The sequence below is a fragment of the Megalobrama amblycephala genome, linkage group LG11 (genome assembly GCF_018812025.1).
Source record: "Megalobrama amblycephala isolate DHTTF-2021 linkage group LG11, ASM1881202v1, whole genome shotgun sequence".
In the NCBI taxonomy this organism is placed as follows: domain Eukaryota; kingdom Metazoa; phylum Chordata; class Actinopteri; order Cypriniformes; family Xenocyprididae; genus Megalobrama; species Megalobrama amblycephala.
In genome coordinates this window covers 38,766,657-38,785,068 of record NC_063054.1, presented here as the reverse complement: position 1 = coordinate 38,785,068, position 18,412 = coordinate 38,766,657, and the positions used below count along the sequence as shown (strand labels likewise).

Sequence of the window (18,412 nt, the reverse complement as noted above, 5' to 3'; positions counted from 1 at the left end):
CCACACAATCAGTTATATTAAATATCCTGGCTCTTCCAAGCTTTATAATGGTACTGTAGCATCTGGACCAATCAGGCACACAAAATTATTCAATATATTTAATGAATTACCTATGAACTCACTTTATCAAAGTTCTGTGAACCCATCCCCCTAAAACTGCAACCAGCATCCCAAATGTAGCTAGCACACAGGCAGAACTAGGTGTCCTTTTACAGATATATGGTACTTTTATGATCAGAAAGAATGCTGTGGAGACTAGTGACTCATTCTTTCTGAGAGGGACAAATAAACTCTCTTAATCCTATGTATTCTCTATATAACCACTTGGGAAATGTATAAACATGTATCCAATTTTCCCATCTCATGACTTTCCTTTTATAGGCTTTATTCTATGTATTAATTCTCTCTTTTGAACTATTTTGTACAGTGACCGGGAGGGGACATGTTCGGTTCACTTAGTTTTGTCGTAGCCACAACATATAAACTCGTGGGAACGTGATAATATGTCGTGGCCACAAGATATTAATTCGTGGGAACGTGATAATAAGTCGTGGCCACAAGATCATTTTGTCGAGGTAACGACATCCTTATGTCGTGGCCACGCGATGTAAAGTCGTGGCCTCGAGATCATATGGTGAGGGAACGACATATTTTTCTCGTGGCCACGATTTCATTATGTTGAGGGAACGACATCTATTTCTCGTGGCCACGAGTTACATGTGTAAACAACGTGCGCTACCATAGCAACCTGGAATTAAGAATGATAAAATAGGTGCGGAATTAAGAAATTATTATTATTTGTGTAAAAGACTGTGTGCGTCTGCGGCTGATTATAGATTGCTCGTCAACTGAGTCTTCCTCGGTCAGAAGGAATAGGCAAATCCAATGCTGTAGTTTGAAAGTTTATTGAGAAAGATGTGTGTGTTTGTGTGTGTTTATGTGTGGTTATCTGAAACAAAAATACAATAAAATACATATTAGTAAACATGTAAGCTATGGTTACATACAGATGCATAAAGAAATGGCCCGCAGTACAACCAAAATCCACTAGAGGGATTTCCCTCTCGTGATGTCATCGGCTGGATTGTCATCAGAGTTCACATACCCCCACTGCTCCGGAGAGGTCAGCTCCTGTATCTCACAGATCCGAGTCCCCACAAAAACTTTGTACCTGCAGGAGCTGGACTGGATCCACTGAAGCACTGTAGTGGAATCTGTCCACAAGTAGACTGAATGAAGGGGTAGTGAGAGCTCAGTTTGGAGTACCTTGGTCACTTGGGCTCCAGTGAGCGCAGCACACAATTCCAGTCGGGGTATCGACACCTACTTGCGGGGCGCTACTCTGGAGCGTGCCATGATGAATGAAGTGGAGATGTGAGCCTGCTGTTCTGTGACTCTGAGATAGGCCACAGCTCCATACGCCTTCTCTGAGGCGTCACAGAAGATGTGAGCCTCATATGTCGTACTGTTGCTGTTGTGAGGAGGAGCATAACATCGGGGAATGGTGACATACTCGAGATAAGACAATTCCTTTTCCCATTCGAGCCAGGACTGAAGCAGGTTTCCTTTTATGGGCTCATCCCATCCTCTCTCTGTGCTCCACAGGGCCTGCACAATGAGCTTTGCTCTTGTAGTGTAGGGGCAGATATAACCCAATGGGTCATACTGACTGGCCAATACTTTGTAAACATTGCGCATCGTCACAGTTGTGTAGGTTACAGGGCGGTGCTTGTATCCCAGGATGTCCGTAGTGCAGTGCCAACTGAGACCCAGTGTTGACTCCTGAGGATCAAGACTTTTAAGATTTAGCCACAGTTCACAGCTATCTGATCTGGCCATACCTGGCAGATGAGCGATCACCTCAGGGATGTTGCTAGCCCACTGGCGTATCTCAAATCCACCTTGAATATGCAGCTCTCTCATTCTGTCAATGAGCAGTCTGGCCTCTTGTGGGTCAAAAAGGGACTGCAGGCAGTTGTCCACGTAGAAAGCTGTGTGGACAGAGTCATAGATGTCTTTGTAGGTATCACTGTTCTCCCTTACGTGGCTCTGAAGGGCAAAGGTAGCACAGCAGGGACTACACATTGTCCCAAAGGGCAGGACTCTCCACTCATATACATCTGGAGGCCTCTCAGTTTCACAGTCTCTCCATAAGAACCGCAGCAGGGGGCAGTCTTCAGGGAGCAGGTGGATCTGGTGAAACATGGCTTTTATATCTCTGCTCACTGCTACCGGATACTGGCGGAAATGCAGGAGGACACCCAGCAGTGTGGGCCCAAGGGGAGGTCCTGGCAGGAGGTAGTGGTTAAGAACGGTCCCCTGGAACTCAAAGGAGCAGTTAAAGACTACCCGAGCTTTATTGTTATGATGTACAAGGTGGTGTGGTACATACCAAGATTCAGCAGAGCTATGAATCTCTTCGGGAGTCAGCTTTACCACATAACCAGAATCTATCAACCTCTTGATCTCCTGGTTGTATTTGAGAGCCAGGTCAGGATTCTTAGCTAGCTTACGCTCAGTGGACCTCAGAAGACCTTTAACTACTTCAGAGGAGGCATGCATTTGTGGGAAGTCCTCCTTCCTGAGCAGGGGGGTGGCATATCGCTCTACACCATCCACAGGTACTCTGATGGTCTTGGCCTCTAACATGGCTATGGCTTCTCTGTCCTCCTTTGAGCGGGTGACCTCCTTCCCAGGTCTATAGAGGGGAGCATCTATTTGCCACAGACGCTGTACATCCTGTTGAAGGGCAATGGCAGGAGAAAGGCATGATATGTTTAGGCAGAGACATATCCTCCTTTAATATGGATCACATCTTGACGAATAGTACGCAAAGACAGAGTTTTATCCTCCTGGATTAAGCCTAACGACTTGACAGCAGGTTTTCTCTGAGCCATCGTCAAGAAGAGCATATGTGTCCAGAGATTTACTTTGATGGTGTAACTGGATGGGTACAACCTTAAGCATTACACGGCTAGAGTGACTGATAGGAGCCAAAAACACTCGGCTGGTGCTCACTGTTAGGATGTTCGGGTCCCTCCTCTTCGCTTCAGCCAGGTCATGAAGCACTAATAAGTGCTGTTCTCCACAGGTGCTGCACATCTTCTTAAGAGTACACTGTTCTGGGGTATGTTTTCGGCCACAGCGCCAACATCTGGATTTTTCCTTTATCCAAGAAGTTACAGCTTTGAGGTCTAGCTTCTTAAAATCTACACAGCCACTGAGGTAATGCTCTGTTCCTTCACAGTATGGGCAGTATGGCTTAAACTGCTTCTTCTTAGAGGAGGGGAAAGGGTTAGTAATATGCGCCTTAGTGTCTATCTTCGGCTGTGTTTGAGCAGGATCTGAGCCATAATAGATGGATGTAGACTTACTCTGTACCCTGGACCCTGCAGAGGCTCTGATATTGCCCCTCTCTGGGTGTGGTCTGTCTGAGGGCTGTGGCTGAATGGCTTGCCGTGATAACTGTAAGACTTGGGACTTGCGCTCGAGCCACTCTGAGAAGTCGTACATATTATAGGTGCAACTGCTGCCAGTGCGTATGATACCACGTGTGATGCAGTGCTCGATGAAACTGTCTCTGTAGCTAGGCGGAAGCTTAGTGAGTAACCTGTCCACGTGTGAACCACACTGGAGCTCACTAGCAGCTACATCGTCCATAGTACTGAGGAGGCCCACTAGGCTGGACACCGCTAGGGAGAAATCTTCAAAGGCTTGAGGATCACCTGCCTTAATAGGAGAGCAATTAAGTATAGCACTCAGTTCACTCTGGACTAATTGCCTGGGTTGTCCATATCTCTGCTCTAAAGCTCTCATTGCGCTAGTGTAGGGAGTGCGATCGTGAATATAGCGTCTGGCCACTTGTAGCGCACATGGGTGCTCTAACTGGTCTATCAGAATGTGGTATTTATACTCCTCTGTGAGATGAGCATGTGGCCCAAGTAGGCTGTCCAGTCCTTTCTTCAGTAATACAAAGTCACACTCTCTGCCTGATTTGAATGTCACCAGTCTAGGCTTCGGGATGCCATATGAGGATGCTAAGATCATCTCCATCAGGTTTGGCTGGGTGGCTTCAGCTGCAGGAGGTACTGCGTCTTGTGCAGTATATGCAGCAAGCAGTGAAGGGTAGGCAGAGACTGATGGATAAGCAGCAGAATAGTAGCGGGCTGAATCAGGAGGTGGAGCAGCATAAAACTGGCTATAAGTCTGCGGCACTGATATCCCCGGTGGTGGCTGATACAATGACGCTGAGACTGCAGGGAAGTCATGGGATCGTGCAGAGAGTACCTGGGTGGAGCTATCTGGAGGTTGCGGGTGTTGGTACCTCTGACTGTATAGGGGCTCAGCCTGACGTGGTTCAAGCCTCTGTACTGATTGGGCTACTTGAATGACAGGTTGTGGAGCCAGCTGAATCCCTGGATGGGCCACAGGAATTCTCAGCTGGGAAACAGGCTGTGGCATGGGCCAAGGGGCCGACTGACCCGTGGGCTGAAATCCAGTATTCACACTGGGCTGCAGTAATGGCGGTGTCACTGGCGGTTGCTGAAACACAGGTTGAGGTACTAGCACTGCGCCTAGCTGTTGTTCAGGTCAAGCTACAGGGTTAGAGGACAGCGGCACTGTCTGAGTATTTGATGTAGGTTGAATAATAGAGCTTAAAGGTAGTGAAACTGATTTTGGTGCTGGGTGGAGAACGGGATTTGCATTTTGCAGTGGTGAAGATGCAATAGGTTCTACTGGCCTTATCAGATTCACAGGCGTTCTAATGTCCTGCCTCTCTGCTGGTGCCAGGGTGTGTAGCTGATCAGTAGTATGGATGCTGCTCATGGCCACACTGCTATGCTGTGGTGTTTGAAGTAGAGCAGGAAGCGAAACAGCTCTATCTTGCTGTTGAGCATCACTCTGAGTAGGGAGAGGACTGCATGAATTGCATGCTCGCTCCAGTTGTTCCACACGCTTGGTTAGTGCACCACTGGTCTCCTTCATAGTGATTTGCATCTCATTCATTGTTTTCAGTACACTGCCCCAAGCTGCCTCCATTCTCTTCCATTTGTTCTTCTTCTTATCAGATTCCTCGGAACTGCTGCTGCTTGAAGACTCTGTCTCCTCTGGATCAGGTAGGTCATGCTCATATTCTGCTAGATGTCCCGGAAGCTTTCTGCTCCTTCTTGGACGGGAACTATGCTTTGGACTCTTCTCCTGAGGAACTTCATCTTGTGGAGTTGCCATCTTGTTGACTCAGCCAATAAACATCCGGCTCGAAGGACCACTTGTAAAAGACTGTGTGCGTCTGCGGCTGATTATGGATTGCTCGTCAACTGAGTCTTCCTCGGTCAGAAGGAATAGGCAAATCCAATGCTGCAGTTTGAAAGTTTATTGAGAAAGATGTGTGTGTTTGTGTGTGTTTATGTGTGGTTATCTGAAACAAAAATACAATAAAATACATATTAGTAAACATGTAAGCTATGGTTACATACAGATGCATAAAGAAATGGCCCGCAGTACAACCAAAATCCACTAGAGGGAGCTCTAACACTATAAATGAACTTGCATGAATGCCATAAATCTCCAAATGGTGCCAAAACAGGCGAACTATACATTAAATATAATATTTGCAGTTATTTGCAAGGCAATAACTAAAGTATATACAGTAAATGGCTACTTTAGGAGCACTTGTGGAACGCCGTAGCGGCATCAGCAGTATAGCAGTAGGGAATAACACAATTATAACAACTTCGCCACAACTCTGCAATAAATAAATAAATAACTCTGCAATAAACGCGTCTTTCATGCAAAGCCGTACTTACATCTTAAGAACGCACACAGTACTTCTACACACAAGACTAGGGTAGGATTAACAAAGGATGGCAATTCTCTTCACCGTGAATACTGCTTTCATAGCCCTGGACCACACGAAAGTGAAAGCGCCTAGCACAACCGCGAGCTGGCAGAACTACAAATGAACACATGCATCATGGGTAACGTAGTCTATGTCAGGGCACGGACTTTTAACTATTTGAATGCCGTCTATATAGTCAAAATCGCGCGCAATGTAATAAGCTATAAATGGCCTATTGCGCGCGATGTTGCCACTATTGCATTCAAATGAAGTTTGTTATTATCAATTTGATAACAAACTTCATTTAATGATAATGAACATTTATCCATCCCATCTCACAGCCTTTTAATCTGATCGTGTCTTTATAATAATAATAATAATAATTATTATTATTATTATTATTATTAATATGCCTATTAAACCTAAATAAAATGAATAAAATGATGATCAAAATTAAGTTTTTGTCTAGGCTATATCAGTGAATGGATTTTTTTTTTTTTTTTCTTAAATATTCTTTTAACAACCAATTAATAATAATAAATTATTCGAACTTCATTCAAATGCTGTCACGGGCACAAGGGTCTACAAATGATAACAGACGCTCATTTATCCTATATTCATGGCTACAATACAGTCATAAAGTCACATTTTATTGGCATGATCTGGCATTTAAAGTATTTACAAAATATAGCTAACAGCATAATATAGGCCTACAGAAAGGATACACGAAATGAAGGGGGAAATAAGGCAAATAGGGCTACATAACAATGAATAAAAAACATTTAACCAACAATGATAGCCTAATAATAATAATAAATAATGTAAAAATATGAAATAAAAAATTAACAATCAGTGAATGGATTTAAAAGACTATTGGATGTAATTAAAATATACACGGCATATTCTAATATTTATTGATAAACTTCATTCGAATGCTGCTGTAGGCATTGCACACAACACAATAGGCAACATGTTAATAATCACTTCTTAATTCCACGCTTTTTCTTAATTAAAAATAAATATTATTATAATCTTATCCATTTCTGATAGTTCCAGGTTGCTATGGTAGCACGCATTGTTTACAGACGTAACTCGTGGCCATGAGAAATAGATGTCGTTCCCTCACCATATGATCTCGAGGCCACAACTTTACATCGCGTGGCCACGAGATCGTTTTGTCGAGGTAACGGCATCCTTATGTCGTGGCCACGCGATGTAAAGTCGTGGCCTCGAGATCATATGGTGAGGGAACGACTTATTATCACGTTCCCACGAATTAATATCTTGTGGCCACGACATATTATCACGTTCCCACGAGTTTATATGTCGTGGCCACGACAAAACTAAGTGAACCGAACATGTCCCCTCCCGGTCACCGTAATTTTGGTATTAATGTTCCATAGTTGCAAATGTATAGATAACTGAAATCACACTGGTAGCATGTTTGATATCTACGGACTCCAACTTTCGTTTCCTATTTGGAAATTTATGTTACATGTTACTAACTCTGTGACACATTAGTATTATAAGAATCTAGAAGGTTCTTTTCTCATTCATCCAATCCAGTGTCTTATGCTAATATCTTGCTACAGAACAAAGACTCGTAAAACTTCCCTCCGAGGGGGCAACTCCTTATTGGCTCAGACACCTTAAGAGGGTGTGACATCTTCACCCCTTATATTCACTGATCACAAGATCAAATCTCTCTTCCTCCTCTTCTTTTTTTACTGACAAATGCTGACGTCAAGATGACGCTTTAAGAAGCTAAAAGCTTCTAAGGAACCCCAAGCTTGTGCCATGCCTCGGCCTAGACCTTCCATTCACCAAAGATCCTCTGAATCCAACTGGTTCTCTTTCATCAAGACAATATCAGCAAAGATTCAACGGGAGCCTCCACAAATTGCATCGGGACAGTTTTAATTCAACTTGGAGAGACATGCAAGTATCAAACTTAGTCTCATTATCGGATACATTGAGTATCCTTACCCCTTTTAAAGAAGGGCCTGTTAAAACTAAACTTATGGTTTGCTCAAGGCTGTTGATCTGCTGAATGTCAAACAATGCTGTAACTTCTTGCTTTCCTGTACTCTGCTTTAGCTCTCTCTCTCTCGGTAAACTGTATGCATGTATGTGTGTGAATGTTAGAGTAGGTTAAGTGTTTAGTCTAGTTAATAAAGTCTTGTTCATGTCACATGTAAAGTTGTCTGTGTTTTGCGCTCATATGCTGGAGTCCCTATTCATGTCAATCCTGACTATAGTCTTTTAGTAGTACTGTACAATAAGATTATTTCCCATAACCTGGAAATGAATATTTCATAGAATTAATAAACAATTAACACAGTGTGTTCATTGGACAACAGGTTAATTGATTGTAATATTAATTTTTACATTAAGTTAATTTTATTAACTGATCCAAATATTAATAATGAATTATAACTAGTTATGATTAATTATTCATATTTATTTTGAGCTAATTTGCTACAGTACTGAACCGTGCTCCTGATTTTGAAGTCCAAAAAAGCACATCCATCCATCATAAGAGATATCCACACAACTCCAGGGGGTTAATAAAGGCCTTCTGAAGTAAATCTGTGTTTTTGTAAGAAACATATCCATATTTAAATCTAAAATAATTGGCTTCCAGCAGATGGCCTACACCAAAAGAGTAATCTCTGACCTGACGCAAGATGCAATGACAAACACGGAAGTACAGAGGATAGAGCAAAACAAAACATTTTATAGAGCACTCCCACCAAACGTGCATTCCTGTAGATTAAACATGTATGCCTTCACCATTTTCACAGATGTGTTTGTAGTTTACACAAATTCATTTTCAGAAAGTTGCACTTTGAAACCAGTTTTCCAACATTCATTTTTAGGCCCCAAACAGTGTAAATGACCAAAATGCTTAAATTTGGTTTAGTTGGAAATGGTGTTGTGTAAACAGCCCGTTTATATAGTCCATTCATGACTGAATCAACTTTAGTACCAGGTGTAAACAGAGCCTCAGGTAGCATCCTAGGAGGGAAACTGCAAGTCAATTTCTCGTTGAGAAGTTGTCACAAGATGAGATAAAAGGACAATTAGTGTTGTACTTGTGTTATTGGGGGGCCCAACAAGTGAACATTGACTTTAGAGGGACTTGGGCACGAGTATCAATAAGCAGTTTCTATTTCCATGTAACTTCATCGTTGGACCAATATACAAGTCATGAAAGACCAAACTCCAGTCAAAAACCCAAAAAGACACAATCATGCATTTCACAAACTTTATTAAAACCACAAAAATTCATATGACCAGGTTAACTTGTCCACTAGAAACCACAGTTTGCCCACTAGAGAGAGTCTTGACGTGCGTGTCTCTTCCTATAAGAGATATGGTAAAAGCATGACACATTTGAGAATAACTTCTCAGTTCCTGAAGTCAATCTTACAGCAGTCACTCACTTTTCCTAGCGCAGCTTTGCTCACAAGAGCCAGAAGAGGGATGGCACACCGCTGTACTGCAGTGGATGAAGATCTAACAGAGGGGGAAAGGGTTAAGACATAGAATTCACTATAAAGAGGATGATTAAGGGTTGAAGACAGACTGCAGAGCATACAGGTTTCCTGCAGAGGAGCCAGTGATGATGGATCCACAAATGTGAACATCTTGACAACAAAGCGCTTGTAGTGGGTTGGGAACTGAAGACCAGATGATCCAGCCACAGGAACCAATGTGGTCAGGTAACGGTCATCCTGGTAAGGGCATCTGAAGAGCAAAGAGTCAGTCAGAAGTGCCTTACAGCACACTAGATGGATAAAGACTGGCATTACTCACCCATCAACCAGAAGGTCCCACTGGGGTAGACTGAAGTGGACTGGGGGTTGATGTTGCCCAGCAGCGTCCCAGCATCAGGACAATGTTGGGGTCGGTCCTCTCCAAAATGCGCACCTCAACATACACAGGCTCCCGCAGGACTTTTGTGACTGGATAATCAGCATCACTGTAGTAGGATGTGTACGCCTCGTCCCCTGAGGAAGAATACTGGCGTCAAACCAAGAAACTGCTGCAACCTGGAGTTTCAGAAAGGCTTTAGGCATACTTGGGACAGACACTCACCTTCTGCACAGCCTTTGGTGACACATTGACCATTTGCCAGTCTAAGCTCCACCCTGAGGGGTCCAGGAGCAGCTACTGGTGGCGGTGGAGGAACAGTGTTGACCTCCACAACCAGAGCTTCCACAGAAGTACCAGAGTACCTACACTGGAAGAGAAGCCTGGACAAACCGTGAGCTTGTAGCATTTGTCATGGTTTAAGAAATATGCTGAAGCACACACTTACTCAAAATGACTGTCCCTTGTGATGGAACCAAGTGGTCCGATCCCCACTTCATACGAGGAGGTCATCCTGTTTTCATACACCACATATCCACTGTCCTCCTGCAAACAGTCACACTATTGGCATCCAGTCCATTTTAAGCCACACAAAACCAGAAGCAGCTACTCACCATCATGCTCGTGCCACAAGCAGTGACAGGGAACTGGTATATAGCAAAGAAAGGTGTGGATCCCACAGGACTGCAAGGTGGATCATTTCCACCCAGGAGACTGACTGAATCCAGGCTCAATCGAGGCAGAGTAACATCTCTAGCCACCACTACCACAAACTGACCATCTCTTATACACTGGACAGTCACTGGAACAAGGAACAAGAGCAGATTAATGCTGAGGATCAGTTTAATATGAACACCTTTACATTGACTCACTCTTACCTGCCTTCCCATAGTAACACTGCTGTCCGTTAAAGCAGCAGTTGATAGCTTCACACTCAGCACCACTGATACCAGGTGGTCCACATTGGATCTGCTCATAATCAGCTACAGCACATTTGTCAAGGGGCTCTGCCTGCGCCACTGGCTGCTTAGGCTGAAACTGCTGAGAAAACTGTTGACTAGCTTGTTGAGCTGGTTGTTGAAACCGTTGGCTAGCTTGCGGTTGACTAGCTAGTGTTGAACTGCTGTTGAAACTGTTGACTAGCTTGTTGAGCTGGTTGTTGAAACCGTTGGCTAGCTTGCTGTTGACTAGCTTGTTGAGCTGGTTGTTGAAACTGTTGACTAGCTTGTTGAGCTGGTTGTTGAAACCGTTGGCTAGCTTGCGGTTGACTAGCTTGTTGAGCTGGTTGTTGAAACCGTTGGCTAGCTTGCGGTTGACTAGCTTGTTGAGCTGGTTGTTGAAACCGTTGACTAGCTTGTTGAGCTAGTTGTTGAAACTGTTGACTAGCTTGTTGAGCTGGTTTTTGAAACCGTTGGCTAGCTTGCTGTTGACTAGCTAGTTGTTGAACTGCCTGTTGAAACCGCTGAGGAAACTGTTGACTAGCTTGAGCTGGTTGTTGAAACCGTTGGCTAGCTTGCTGTTGACTAGCTAGTTGTTGAACTGCCTGTTGAAACTGCTGACTAGCTTGAGCTGGTTGTTGAAACCGTTGGCTAGCTTGCTGTTGACTAGCTTGTTGTTGAGCTGGCTGTTGAAACCGTTGGTCAGTTTGCTGGAACATCAGAGCTTGAGGATTCTGGGGCAGATTACTCAACTGTGGAACAGCATGACAGAAAGCACAAAACCACACACAAAGTGCAAAAGACTGAACAACACACCAACTTCCAGCCATTGTTCAACAGCTAGTCACACTGTTGAGATGCTGCCCTTTGGCCTTTTTCTACTCTACAGATTTTGGCTAATTAACAATAATCCCTCCCACTTCATTAACTGTTATGATTCTCCAGACTTGTATGAGTGGGAGTTTATGAAACTGAATGATTCTATTGGTTCTTAAGATTCAATTGTGCTTTTTTTCCACCCTTATTGAACAAACATATAAGCACATATTGCACTGAATTCAGAATGGTACTAGTACTATTTCTGCTATACTAAATTCAGCCTTAATTTTACCCTTCATTAGCTGAATACAGTAGTTGATATTTTGGCAGTTCTGGATTGTTTTTTCTTTGAAACATGATGAAGTTCTCATGGCAACAGGAATGTAAATACAGACTGACTCAAGAGTTCAACATGCAGGATAATGTTACAATGATATTGTAAGCTTGACTCAGCCATAGCTGCTCTATTCATAAAATTTATATTATGAAATACAGTAATTCACATAAAGACTTTTAATATCCTGCACACACTGCAAGATCAGAATTCTTCAGTATAGCACAAAACTTTTATGTAGCAGAAGAACTCATAAGGGCTGTTCTTGCATGGCCACATATGCAGTTCTCTTAAGCCCTGTTTACACCTGGTATTAAGATGCGTTTTGGTCAATCTGATCAAATCTGTAGAAGGGGATACATTCCCGTTTACACCTGTATTTAGGGCATGTTTACACAACAACATACTAAAAATGTAATTTTTTTCTTTGTACAGACAACAATGTTATCAAAAATATCCCCATTCACACAGATCCACAAAAATGACTAAAAACGCTGTATTATGCTGCCAGGTCAGCTAGCACTGTCACTTTGTAAAGAAAGACCATGTGCTTGTGTGACACCCTGAATGTCCGGTCACATGTGTTTATATATATTTGTAAATTTCCTCACAATTGATCATATAGGTCTTTATGCAGGTAATATCTGCTTCTCTTTGTTGATTATTTTCTTTATTATTGTTACAACAATGCTGGACTTACGACATGAAATATCCTAAGTAGATAGCAGGGGGGATGGTGCGTGATCCAGGGTTGCTATGGTAACGGTGAGCCGTGAGGAGGAGACTGTCACTAAAGCGGCTCAACTTGAAGAGGCATCGCAGCAGACCAGTTGAGTCTCGCCAGCGGCCTCACAGACTGCCCACTCTCGCACCACTCTCGAGCCGCCCGCTTCGCCACTTCCGGTCTCTCATCGCTTTTACTGCCGCCATCCGGCAAAAGTAAAAAAGAGCAATTTCCAGCGGTTTTAACCGGCACGCAGCTGCTTGGACGAGTGGTTTCTGCCTGGTCGCCACCAGCCCCCTCGTCAGCGCGCTGCCCCATTCTTCCCAGAGGTCCACGATGAGCTGACCAAGTCGTGGCGCGCCCCCCTACTCGGCCCACCTACGCACTACCACCTCTGCAGCTCTCACCTCTGTGGATGGCTCTCAAGAGACCGGCTACGAGCAGATGCCGCCGCTGGATGAAGCAGTGGCTGCTCATCTCTGCCCTCTTGCTGCTGTTGGATGAAAAAACAAATGGGCTTTTCCATCCAAGCCCTGCAAGAAGACTTCTGCTCTCGCCGGGGGGGCCTACTCCTCAGCAGGCCAAGCAGCCTCAGCGCTCCACACCATGGCCATTCTACAGGTCTTCCAGGCCAAACTCCTCCGCTCTCTGGACGAGTCTGTCAGAGAGCTGTGCAGCACCATGGACCTGGCCCTGAACGTTAAGAAGGCCACAGCCCAGGCCATTCGACGCTCGATGGCAAGCCTGGTCATGTTGGAGCGCCATCTCTGGCTTAATTTGACAGAGATAAAGGAAGCAGATAAGGACGCCCCTGTCTTCCCCGCCGGTTTCTTTGGACCCACTGTAGAGGGTTTTACTGAGTGCTTGACCACCGCACAGAAATCATCCCAGGCCATGCAACACTTCTTGCCGAAGCGCTCCAGCTCAGCCACTGCCCGAGTTGCCCCAAGCCTGCTCCGACTCAGCAGCAGAGCAAACCAGCGCCCTCTGCCACCCAGACAGTGCCCCCCAAGGAGCAACGTCAGCGATCTTGCTCCTCTAAGTGCCCGCCCTTCCCTACTTCAGGGACCTTGGTCTAGGATTAGGCTGGACCCAACGCCTCCGAAGTCTTCCTGATCCGTCAGGAAGGAAGAGGATGGGGAAATGTCCCTCTGTGGCTGGACCACTGCCAAAGCTGGTGAGAAAAACAAAAAACTTACATTTTCAAAAAGAGAGCAAATTTCCTCTTCTACCTACCATGGTTCACAGCCCCAACTCAGTGGCCTGTCAACCAGCTTAATCCAGCCCCTTGCCATTCGCATTCAAGGGAGTGGCTTACCAATATACTCTTCCCTTCAGGCTGTCCCTAGCTCCGCGCACTTTTACGAACTGTATGGACGTGGATCTTTCCCCTCTGAGACAGGTGGGAATCTGTGTTTTGAATTACCTCAACGACTGGCTCATATTGGCCCAGTCTCAGGATAAGATAGCACACCACAGATCTGTGCTAATCAGCCACTTGGAGTGCCTGAGAGTCAGGGTCAATTTAGCCAAGAGCTCACACAAAGTTTGAACCAGCATTTACTGAGTTGTGGGCCCTGCACCCTGTCGACCTCCCTGAGGATGTGCTGAATACCATTTCCCAGGCCAGAGCCCCGTCTACTAGACACCTCAATGCCCAAAAATGTTCAGTCTTTTGTCGACTGGTGTATGGCTCGAAACAAAGATCCGGTTAAGTGTGACGCCTTCCACACTCAAAGTATACATGGCAGCCATAGTAGCGTTTCATGCCACTATTGCTGGCCAGTTGGAGGGGAGAAACAGCTTAGTTGTGCGTTTCTTGAGAGGTTCTAGGAAGCTAAAGGCCCTCCCTTTGAACCACTGCAATCAGCTTACCTTTGGATCCTATCGCTTAAGACCGCTCTGCTATTGGCTCTAGCATCGATCAAGCATGTAGGCAACCTGCAGGGTCTCGAAATTTGGGCTTAATGATTTGAAGGTCGTCCTGAAACCCAGGCATGGCTATGTTCCTAAGGTGCTGTTGACTTCAGAGCACAGGTAATTACCCTCTCAGCGCTACCTCCCTCAGGGGCCGAGCTTGAGCTGGATTTACTCTGCCCCATTAGGGCATTGAGGACATACAGTACATTGAGAGTTCTGCACCTTTTTGGCAGTTGGATCAGCGCTTTGTGTGCTGTGGTGGCCGCACCAAGGGGCTTCCGGTCACAAAGCAAAGACTCTTGGTTTCTCCTCTATGGGCATGGATTGCCCCATAGAAGTATGAGCCCACTCCACTGGAGGTATGGCCTCCTTGTGGGCCTGGTCTAGTGGTGTCTCCATCAAAGACATCTGTGAGGCAGCCGGCTGGTCCTCACCATCCACGTTTGTCAGGTTCTATAACTGGGTAATTTCAGCGTGATTTGACATCCTCTACAGTGGGTACGGAAAGTATTCAGACCCCCTTAAATTTTTCACTCTTTGTTATATTGCAGCCATTTGCTAAAATCATTTAAGCTCATTTTTTTCCTCATGAATGTACACACAGCACCCCATATTGACAGAAAAACACAGAATTGTTGACATTTTTGCAGATTTATTAAAAAAGAAAAACTGAAATATCACATGGTCCTAAGTATTCAGACCCTTTGCTCAGTATTTAGTAGAAGCACCCTTTTGATCTAATACAGCCATGAGTCTTTTTGGGAAAGATGCAACAAGTTTTTCACACCTGGATTTGGGGATCCATTCCTCCTTGCAGATCCTCTCCAGTTCTGTCAGGTTGGATGGTAAACATTGGTGGACAGCCATTTTTAGGTCTCTCCAGAGATGCTCAATTGGGTTTAAGTCAGGGCTCTGGCTGGGCCATTCAAGAACAGTCACGGAGTTGTTGTGAAGCCACTCCTTCGTTATTTTAGCTGTGTGCTTAGGGTCATTGTCTTGTTGGAAGGTAAACCTTCGGCACAGTCTGAGGTCCTGAGCACTCTGAAGAAGGTTTTCGTCCAGGATATCCCTGTACTTGGCTGCATTCATCTTTCCCTCAATTGCAACCAGTCGTCCTATCCCTGCAGCTGAAAGAGCCAGACAGAAGTTAACGGAACACTTAATTTTAAACCATGTGGAACAAACAGGGGCCCAGTTTAACTTGGCAGAAGAGGGATGGCACACTGCTGTACTGCAGTGGATGAAGACCTAACAGAGGGGGAAAAAAAGTGTTAAAACATAAGATTCACTATAAAGATGATTAAGGGTTGAAGACAGACTGCAGAGCATACAGTTTCCAGCAGAGGAGCCAGTGATGATGGATCCACAAATGTGAACATCTTGACAACAAAGCGCTTGTAGTGGGTTGGGAACTGAAGACCAGATGATCAGGTCACTGGAACCAATGTGGTCAGATAACGATCATCCTGGTAAGGGCATCTGAAAAGCAAAGAGTCAGTCAGAAGTACCTTACAGCACACTAGATGGATAAAGACTGGCGTTACTCACCCATCAACCAGAAGGTCCCACTGGGGTAGACTGAGTGGACTGGGGGTTGATGTCGCCCAGCAGCGTCCCAGCATCAGGACAATGTTGGGGTCGGTCCTCTCCAAAATGCGCACCTCAACATACACAGGCTCCCGCAGGACTTTTGTGACTGGATAATCAACATCACTGTAGTAGGATGTGTACGCCTCGTCCCCTGAGGAAGAATACTGGCGTTGAACAAGAAACTGCTGCAACCTGGAGTTTCAGAAAGGCTTTAGGCATACTTGGGACAGACGCTCACCTTCTGCACAGTCTTTGGTGACACATTGACCATTTGCCAGTCTAAGCTCCACCCTGAGGGGTCCAGGAGCAGCTACTGGTGGCGGTGGAGGAACAATGTTGACCTCCACAACCAGAGCTTCCACAGATGTACCAGAGTACCTACACTGGAAGAGAAGCCTGGACAACAAACAGTGAGCTTGTGGCATTTGTCATGGATTAAGAAATATGCTGAAGCACACATCACTCACTCAAAATGACTGTCCCGTGTGATGGAACCAAGTGGTCCGATCCCCACTTCATACGAGGAGGTCATCCTGTTTTCATACACCACATATCCACTGTCCTCCTGCAAACAGTAACACTATTGGCATCCAGTCCATTAAGCCACACAGAACAAAACCACAAGCAGCTACTCACCATCATGCTCGTGCCACATGCAATGACAGGGAACTGGTATATAGCAAAGGAAGGTGTGGATCCCACAGGACTGCAAGGTGGATCGTTTCCACCAAGGAGATGGACTGAATCCAGGCTCAATCGAGGCAAAGTAACATCTCTAGCCACCACTACCACAAACTGACCATCTCTTATACACTGGACAGTCACTGGAACAAGAGCAGGTTAACGTTGAGGATCAGTTTAACATGAACACCTTTACATTGACTCACTCTTACCTGCCTTCCCATAGTAACACTGCTGTCCGTTAAAGCAGCAGTTGATAGCTTCACACTCAGCACCACTGATACCAGGTGGTCCACATTGGATCTGCTCATAATCAGCTACAGCACATTTGTCAAGGGGCTCTGCCTGCGCCACTGGCTGCTTAGGCTGAAACTGCTGAGAAAACTGTTGACTAGCTTGTTGACTAGCTTGAGCTGGTTGTTGAAACCATTGGCTAGCTTGTCTACTAGCTTGAGCTGCTTGTTGAAACCGTTGGCTAGCTTGAGCTGGTTCTTGAAACTGTTGACTAGCTTGTTGAGCTGGCTGTTGAAACCGCTGGTCAGTTTGCTGGAACATCAGAGCTTGAGGATTCTGGGGCAGATTACTCAACTGTGGAACAGCATGACAGAAAGCACAAAACCACACACAAAGTGCTAAAGACTGAACAACACACCAACTTCCTGCCATTGTTCAACAGCTAGTCACACTGTTGAGATGCTGCCCTTTGGTCTTTTTCTACTCTACAGATTTTGGCTAATTAATGATAATCCCTCCCACTTCATTAACATTGTTGTCATTTATAAAAAAATATATAAAAACATGTCTATAACTAAAGTAAAAATGATTGATACACACATGCTTGATCTCCAGGATGTCTGATCCACTACGAGAACGGAGAACTGTCCGTCTTGCCTGTCCTTTTTTCACTCCTCCCCTCACTGCAGCCGCCTACTCTCGGCTGAACTTCAGGCGAGGCTAGGCGCATCTCAAACAAGCCTAAAGATTCATGCTGAGGGGGGATTTTCCTGAAGCCAAATATGGTCGCAAGTTTTGTCGTTACCAACACATTTCTATGGAACTTGCAACTATAGTTGCTTTTGGGAAACACACCCCAGGTTTGCTACTGGAGCTTGCCCAAAGTACCTTAGGTAGATGCAGCAACACACTCACAAACCTTCCTAAGCATTTCCCCTCAGGGTAATCCTTGTCTCCAGTTTGAAGTGTGTTCCACAATCCTGTCCCATGGTCTCAAGGGATAGTAAAGTGTCCATCTTTTGCACACTTCAGAATCTCGCTGGAAGTAGTAGGTCATCTGGGTACTTTTTGCCTACTCTTTTATGACTACTGTGAATATAGTAGGGAAGTATGTGATTTCAGATGCAGTCCTTGATTATGAAAGAGGGGGGTAGGCTACGATGCAAGACTCGTAGGCTACGATGCAAGTTTCTATAGAAGAATAAAACGTCATCAGCATGCACCAGTGGTAAACAAAACACTATGTTGAATCACACTTTGGCAGTTGTAAGTTTTTATGTGTGCTGAAAATAAAAAGGAAGTAGCGAAAGAAGAAGGGAAAAGAGCTTGAGGTAAGCAGTTTTAAGTTTTAGCGCCGTCACGTTGACTTCATGTCGCATTTTTATCGGCTGGTCAGTAAACGTAGGTTGTAGCAGCAAACACACTGTGTGTTGATTGATCATGCTGAATTTCTGACT

General features: G+C 44.9%; 2 pseudogenes; both read right to left on the bottom strand.

The window, feature by feature from the left end:
* Positions 1-9,093: 9,093 nt before the first annotated feature.
* Positions 9,094-11,523, bottom strand: LOC125278632 (annotated as a pseudogene).
* Positions 11,524-13,985: 2,462 nt separating this feature from the next.
* Positions 13,986-17,424, bottom strand: LOC125278810 (annotated as a pseudogene).
* Positions 17,425-18,412: the final 988 nt, after the last annotated feature.